This window comes from Sceloporus occidentalis, unplaced genomic scaffold (assembly GCF_023333645.1).
Source record: "Sceloporus occidentalis isolate IW3139 unplaced genomic scaffold, rSceOcc1.0.p SCAF_267, whole genome shotgun sequence".
Lineage (NCBI taxonomy): Eukaryota > Metazoa > Chordata > Lepidosauria > Squamata > Phrynosomatidae > Sceloporus > Sceloporus occidentalis.
In genome coordinates this window covers 857,900-867,014 of record NW_028317247.1, presented here as the reverse complement: position 1 = coordinate 867,014, position 9,115 = coordinate 857,900, and positions in this window count along the sequence as shown.

The window sequence follows — 9,115 nt, the reverse complement described above, 5'->3', positions numbered from 1 at the left end:
CACACACACCACATAATATAATAAGAAAATGGTAGAAGAGTTCCTAGAAATAAGTGATCGTCCATAGAATTTTGCTAATAACAATAAAACATGGGATTTTGTTTTTTATTTTTTTTTGGTTTGCCAAAGTTAGTGTTCTTTCAGACACCAAACCGCTGTTCAGGGCAAGGCACAAAAAGTTTACAAAGATTATTAATGATGTGAGTCATAGTGCTAAAGCTCCCTTGTGTTTGATTATACAATAAACTTTGCATAACGCAGAGGTTTGTTCCAAAGGAAACTGTAGACGTTAGACCTTTTATTAGTCAGAAATCTTACTCTCAAACTGAAGTGTAATATTACGTTTTAGAATCTCTTTGTATATTACCTAAAATGTTGTTTATCATTCAAATGGAGTATGCCAAAAAATATATTTTTCAGAATGTAGTTTTTGCATAAATAAAAAATTAAATAGAATAAATATAGAGAAAGAAACAAAGTTTAACAATGTAACATCCAGAAACACAAACCAGCGTTTTGCTATTGGACCTTTCTGCATTGATTCTCTATAAAATGTTTTACGCGGAGCTAATATTCTCAGTCTTACTGCAACTTCAAATGCATAAAACAAACAAACAAAAAACAATTAAAAAAAAACAAATTATAATAATATTAACACAAATATTATTTCATACTCCTCCTAAAGAACTGCTGGCAAAATCTGAGGTTTTTGCTCCATGTTCCACTTTATTTTTTTCAGGATATTTAGTTTACTACTATGCTTTTTTAAACTTCATGTGATTTAACTTAGTAAAAAAAAGCAAAAAACAGTAGCGCTGAAATAAGATACTCTAAAAATCTCCAGCAGAGGAATTAATAAGGAGTGATTGAGCAATGTCAGCACAGTCACAAAACAGACACAAATAAGGTACAGAATCGTATTGAATGAGAAGAAATATCCTTCTAAAAATAAAGTGCCTTTTTTTAGTTGAGTTTTATTGGACCAACACAGAAAAAGCTTTTGGGAGGTCTCTTCTTGGCCCAATAAAAGGTATGAGCTTTAACTAAAAAGACTCCATCTTCTCTCGGTCCATTATGACTATATATATTTTTCGTAACTAATAAACAAATAAAAACTGTATTTTTCCCCCCAAATGTCTAATGTCCTCATAATTCTGTTTTTCTGAAGAAAAAAAAAATAATAATAAGGGTGCCTAATTTTATGACACGTATAGTACAATATACAAGGTATCTTTGCTCTGTCTGAATAACCCATGGGAAGTGTTGTGTAGCAATGCAATTTATTTTGAAATCTATGGCCTCATTCTATGGTTATGGGAAAAGAAAAAAAAGCTTAAAAAAAAACAATATTAATACTGGCCCATAATTAACTCTATCAAGTGATCTCTTGGTGCTGCAATTCAGATTTTTTTTGGCAGTCATCCTATTGCCGAAGGGGGTGTGTTGGGACACTGGGTAACTGTGTTTTGTTTTTAATGTTTGATCATTCTGGAAAAGTTTAGGCAAGTTCTGAATCTAAATTTACATATCGTGACCTCAACAGTATATTCAGGAACTAACTTGAATGAGCAACGGCAGTATCTAAACGGTATAAATGTATGGAAGCAGAATATCCAGACCAAATGCCATTAAATAATACCACATTGACAGTGACATATCTATGTCATGGCTAGTCTTAGGGCGGCAAGGCCAGGGGGTGGCAGCAGGTCCAGGGAGGGGGGGGTGGCGGCTGCTGACGTCTTTGATCTCCCCAACCAGGCCAATTACACCATGGAGGCTGTGTCAAGTATGGTGTAATTGGTCAGTCTCTATCTACACAGAAAGACAGGATATGACATCATACCCCGGCGCTCCGCGTAGAGTCATGGTAAATGCTGTTACATCACTGCACCTTGGGATGTTAAAGTGGTCTATCTCTGCCTCTCATTTCTTTCAGCTCCAAAATGATCTTTTCTTAATATTCACCATTTTAATCCCAGTTGGCATATCGCAATATGGTAGAGGTTAATGCAATGAGGCTAGTTACATACATGGTGCAGGCACCCGGATTCTGAGTCTCTACAGCAGGAAAAATGGGTAGACCAGGTGGGCCAAATGGTTCTTATCTGCCGTCACATTCTACGTTCTTTTTTCAACATGGATGCTATATTCTGAAAAAGTCCTAAAAACCGAAATCTTTGGTTGTAGTAAACATGTAATTTTATGTACGTACATCTTGAACCTGCAGGTATAATAATTCAGTAATGAATAAGTTAATGAATTCAGATTGCTTCACCGACCAAGCCTTCCTTTGACCATCATTAAATCTAAAAACTTGTAAAAAAAAAAACTCTTTTAAGGTGACACCATCATTTGGATTAGAGTTAAACTACAACATCAAGTATCCTTTTACGATAGCAAATTTCAAGGCACAAATGCTTCACTTTGGCCAAAAAAGGCTGAATTAGGTTTCCCATTCATGTTATTGATTTTAATATCTCCATCCAATAAATACCAGCTTTATGACATCCATAAAGGATACTGACAATTCCTAACAATAGGCTATCTTAACTCTGTAAGTGAAACATTTCATTGAGCGTTTTAAAGGATATGTCACAGCCACAAAACATTTTATCACCAGCTTTTATATCTGTGCAGTGATCCCCAAAACTCTAATTAATTGTACATCTTATAGTATTGAGGATTCACTGCAGGAAGAGCATACACACATATATATATATAATGCAATATATAGAATAGCCCCATACAGCAGATTACAAATGATAGCATACGTTTGGAACATAAAAGTCCGCAGAGTTCCACTAAATACCGCTATCAAGTATGCATGAGACTTGGATCACAGGCTTAATTTGCATATTGAAGTTACTGAGCTGTGATAATGAATAATACTCTGTAATGCTGGCCTGCCACTGAGCGGATTTAGTGCTGGTATTTACAGATATGAAGAGTTAAAGATGATTGGCATTTTAGTTTTGTGCCCGAATGATGTCCTCTTACCCACCGATGTGCCATGTGCATAATGCCACCACAATGGGACAATGGTTGGGGCAGAAGGTTTTTCCTTCTCAGCCTATTTGTAGATTCTAAATAATAGGACTCTCTTTGATTTGTAATATTGATTATTTGATAATGATTTACTTACTTTATAGGAAGTTATGACTATATTATGGAGACCTATATTGTGATAGGGATATTTGGGAAGGGAATTATTCAATTGTGATGAGTATAACTGTGTATGGTGAATATGCTAAAATGATGCAAATTTGAACTGGTGTTTTTGGATGTGGTGCCTTGCAGGTTTTTGTGTTCTTGGTGGGATTTGAACCCTGGACCCCGGTGCTGCAGGGCAATGGTATAAGCCACTGAGCCACTATGCTGCCCAGCAATTTTCATTGACCAGGTGTAATGTGAATAACAAGAATTACAATGGGTAGGAGATCCAGTAATAGGAGTGGTTCTGAGCCGAAAGGAACATCAATGATTTGTGAGAATAACTGTCAGTCAATTTCTTTGACTGCTCACCCTTGGGAATTGGAGAGAACCGCTGCCCATCATGTGTATGGAATTCTATTGGACTATGTGCGTGATGTCATGCTTAGTTACCTTTAAAGCAATTGGCTGGGTTTGACAACACATCTAATACATCAGCAACCATTGGATATGATTGTTCCCGCCCCTAATCCGTGATGTCATTAACAAAGGAGATATAAGGCCAAACAGTCTCCATTTTGGAAGCCGTTAGCCAAGACCTCTGATGAAGTGCTGAGGAGTGAAACATGTCAGGGGGGCTATTTTAATAAGCCTGTGTCACGGGTCATAATTTAATTATTTCTGTTGTTAGGATTGCAGCCATCAACAGTATATATGATTTGATATTATTAGTGTTATATGACTGTGGGCATATGCCCTCATGTTACAGTGACGTATACCTTTCATGGTAGGACTGGTGACACTGGTGTTTTTAAACATCTTTTTTTTGGTTATACCTTTTTAACAAATACATTAATAAAAGTTATGTTTTAGGGTGGGGTAATAATAAGGGTATTTTTGATCCCGGCAACGGGATTGGTTTGTTTTTACTTTTAGGACTAGGCTGTTTCTTTGTGGTTAGGTGGTAAGGAGGGGATAGTTTTGTATGTCCACAGTTGTCCCCCTCTCAATCCGTGATGTTACCCAGAGATGGACGGCCAACTGAAATATGATGTCATGTAACCAGAGGCTACCCTAGGATTGACCCAGAGGAGTGAGAGCGCAGAGGTGTGTGAATGAAGGCCATTGTTGGAGAATAGGTGCACTCCATGAAACGTAGCCAATATAGCATTCCATTTTAACTAACATTATAACATGTCTATGATGAACCAGACATTGATCAGTCAGTTTGTTTGAGGCTCAGGTGGGCTCTACGTAGAGCTCTTCAATTGTTTCATCTCTTGTTTTTCCAAACATATCAAATTATGTTGTAAATGAACTGTTAAAAAATTGGAAATTGGTTCTGACAATCCAGGGAGCTTTCTAGTCTTTACTCCCTAGTTGTTGGCCTAGTTGTCAAGGTCCCATTTTATGGTGGCCTTCAAGGAAATAGCCTTCATTGTCCATTGAATAAACTGGGTCTGAAAACACTCCAAATAAAAATGGCTGCTAGTTCAGCCATATCATGTTCTCCAATCAGTTTTTACAAAAAAAAATATCACTATTTCCTCTTATCACAAAGGGCCAGCATGTGTATATATAATATATGATATATGGCTATAAAGTGATTTTTCAGTATAAACTGGTTATTGGAGATCCAGCTTATTCTATTGGATTTAAATGTGATTATTTGTATTTTTAATTAAATATGTTGGTGCCACGGGCTATAATATTCTCAGTTCTCCTGTAGGTTTTTTTAAGGGAGGTCTACTTTAAACAAGGTCTAATAAAGTCTGCTTTGAACAAAATAAAAATATAAAGTTATTTCTGGGTGACACACAACCCTGGTATTCTTCCTCTGAACATTTTCATACTGGCTCTTGCAAAACGCGGGAAATAATTAGCTGTCATTTATATAGTAACTTCGGAGGCCTTCACGCGGGAGTGATAATGTCTGCATTAATTCAGGTGTATTCTTCATTCAGACACCCCGTCCAAAATGTTGTATTTTGTCTTGAGTGCAATTAAAAGCTTGAAGCTATTTAGTCTGCTGTAGTTTTTGACGGGTGACTGGTTCCCACGCGTTTCAACATGCCTCAGATTGTTAAGAATTTTGGAGCATACAGAAAAAAAAACTGTTATGTCAGTTGTAATGCAAGGAATTTTTTTTTCCCTGTTAATAACAAGGTACAGTGGAGATCCTGCATTAAAAATAATGCATTTTTTTGCTCACATTAAACATGCTGCTTCTATCATATTTCAGTGGCAGATAAGGTCATTCGAGTTACACTGATTCATACGGAATGTGATATTTACGAATGTTATAATACACCGAATCAATAGAGAAGATTATATGCACTTTATTTCAGGGAGAGTCTGACATCTCTAAGTTTAAAATCATTAATGAATAAGTGGGACTTTGGTGTCCGGTTGTTACTTGTACCTTAACACTTTGTATGGAGGAAGTGAGTTTGGAATTATTATTATTATTATTATTATCTTTTATTTATATAGCGCCAACAATTTACGCAGCGCTTAATACAATACATAAGTTCAAGGGGTATGACAAGACGAGAGTTGACAGACTAAGACAAACCGATACATTAGGTGGAGAGAGCCCTGCTCGCAAGCTTAAAAATAGTTGGACATCGGTCTCCTCTACACTCCTGGTAGGGACAGTTTTGTTTTTGTAAATCCTGTCTTGGAGGTACAAAGTATAAAAGTTTTTTATATATGAAAACTATTCCTTTTTTTTGCTTTTATGGTCTGCGCATACACAATTGTTCCAAAAAAAACACACATCCTGCCTCCTAGAAATGTATTATCCTGAAGATCACACTTAAAGGTCCAAAGGATCAGGGACGTCCTTTAACGTCGAAGCATAGAAAGACAGAATTTGACGGCGGATGGACTGGCCATCTGGCACAATGGTCAAATGAATGTATGGGCTGCCAGCAGCACTGTGTAAATTGTTGGCGCTATATACTGTAAATAAAATATAATAATAATAATATGAAACAAAACTTTTTTCCCAAAGCTTCCTTTTTAACATATAGGTCAGTTGCTGGAGACTTCCAATTCCTTAAAAAAAAGGCTTCAACAAATACAGAAAATTACAAGCACCTGTACGTTTTCTGAGCTCTTTTTACCCCTTTCTCTGACAGGATGGGCAGCTAAACCACCGACCATCATCATTCTTATTGAAGGCTGAGTTCTTTCGAGTCTTCAATCCTTACTCCTTCTTGATGATCAGATAGACAATAGAGGGCATCTTTTGCCCTGAGAGCCCTTGAGCATCTCACTCCCAAATTGGACTGGGTTCCCATCATTAGACTCTTGTAGGAGCTGCTGCACCTGCCCATTTTGTTTGGCCTTCCCAGATCACAATGACCTGAAACTCGCCATTGACTGCTCCACACTTAGCAAGGATCAATGGTACTTAGAGAGAAGACAGTACACCCAATCCTTCATCTGGATAAAAACAAAATCATAAAATGAACTTACCTTCTTTATTACATCTCTCGCAGGACCATCCATTGAACCTTTCCAAATGTTTATTTTCTTGTACAAATGAAAGTAAGAATGCATATTTATTTCATTTATTAAAAAATGATCATGTAAAATGATTGCTACATTCAATCCATCAAGCTTTGTGACCTCCCTATCTCCAGTGAAAGAGAAATGTTTGTGTCTGATTTCTGTTACAGTAATGTTATTATTATTTTTAGCGGCAAGCACAGTTAATGAACCAAAATTGTTTCTTTTTGAGTATAGCCGAAATTCTGCTAACCATGATCATTAGATGTCATGTTGGCTCAAAGATCTCAGAGAAAAGAAAAATCTGTTTTCAACTGAACTAGCAAATAATAAAAACAATTGCTTATTTTTTTTCATTATAAATTTAGTGAATTGAAATAGTGGGTGCTTTGCATTGATTATAGTGAATGTTGGTTATTTGGGTTGACCCATTTCCGTTTGACATTAGGACGCATTGTGGTTAGTTTGGACCCTGGTAAGATATTGGAGTCCATGAGCACCCACATACATATTCAAAACAAATTTGTATATCCTAGAACAGGTTTTCCGAACATATGGAATGTTTACCCAAAGGTCCCGATCAGACACCGCATACAAAATCCTTAGAAGGGCGGACAAACGAACACATCCAGGGCGATAGCCTGGTGGCCCTGGGACTTTATGGTGGCGGCCGCCTGATGACGTCAGTGCATCAGACAGCTGGATATATGCGGTTCTGCACTACTCTTTCCTACTCATGTAGTGTGCATGTTGCAGCAACTGATCTGCCGCTCCAGTGGTGGATATGTGGTTCAGGTGCGTTTGGGCCTAAACCTATTTCATTGAAAGATGAATCTGAATAAACTTATATCTATGGACTCATATTAATCATATTTGTATGTATGCGTTCATGGCATTTACAGCACATATATCAAAATGCTCATACATACATACAGGGGGTTGCCCTTACAACTCTGTGTGACTTACACTACCCTACTTCTTGTTCCATGAATACGTTGGCCGAGGAAAAGGTATTCATAACCTCTAAAAACGGAATCTTCTCTGAGCCTTATATGTCCATATTCAATTTCTGCTTACAATAAGAATTTCCACAGGGCTAAATGTAATTGAGTTCAACCGCTACCTTCTCTTGTCAACAACAACCAATAATATGTAGTTCTCTAGATAAATTTTTACACTAGAAGTAATTGGAACCATCAAATTCTCATGCAAAATAGGTCTCCCGGCCATTTGGGTGTCATTATGTCAAACATGAGAACACCACACACAGGCAACTCGGCACAAACTTTGCATTTCTACAGATTCGTTTTCAAACCATGTGCCAACAACCCTGATTTTTTTTTTTTTTATATACTTTAATAAAAATAAAGCAATAAACAAAAGAACCCAACTGAAGACTAATCATAACGTGAGATATTTTACCGTCTCAAGAAAAGCCCTAGACTAGTTATCTGACACTTGCCCCCTTTTTTTTTTTTTCAACGAAGGCTCGAGAAGACTAGGAATAATATCTTGGAATTGGATTGGAAAAAAATACTGTGGTTTAGAAAGGGATTACATCTGGCTGCATTTCACTGGAAATATACACCATGTCCTTGGTAGACGAGAACCAAAAGGACCTCTTTGATCCGAAACATGATCTTGCTCAGTCTAGAAGGCTAGAAAGTCATGCATTAAAGAAAAAGATGAGGGTTATGGCCAGAGCTATAATTTTGAAATGTATATTCCTGCCATGTTGGGTGTTGAGAAATATTTTCATTTTCTTGCAGACGGCCAAAATTAGAGAGTCCGTTGAGGAATATACTTATTGAGTATCTACTTATATAACTTCCGTACCTTTCTTGAAGACTCGCTATTGTTAGAGCCAAGGTCATTAGGAAGCATCGACGTGGTTTAAGGATTTGGGATTTATCTGACTTCAGATCCAAAAGGTATCATGGCTCTTACAGCAAATTTTCCCAACTGTTGGTTTAAACAGAGCCGAGGAATTTAAGACGATTTTCGTGCAGAAAATATGTTATCAAGTAAGTAACACTAATGAAGTTGGTTTGACCTCGGAGACATGATGTGTAAAGGATTCATTGCTTCTAAGCTTGACACATTGGTTGGCGGATTGCATATCATAAACCCTTTTAATTCTATTCTGGCTGAACTTAAAGGCTAGATAAATAACTTCGTCTGTATCTCCCTTACCATATAATTGTACCAAATCACACTTCTGTTTTTCAACTTAATGCAACGGAGTTTGGGGTTATGCCCTGCCCTGGGTCCCAGCTGCCCCCCACCCAGTACTTACTTTCGAGTGCAAGGAAATGCTTCAAATCATGGCACGGCTTGGAGTAAGGTCACGATAGATGCTCTGTTGGCGAAGCACAATGCTTCATAATGTATATGGGCCAGTTACAAGGGAGATCTCTGATGCTTGTAACTGGCCCATGGAGCCTGGTCC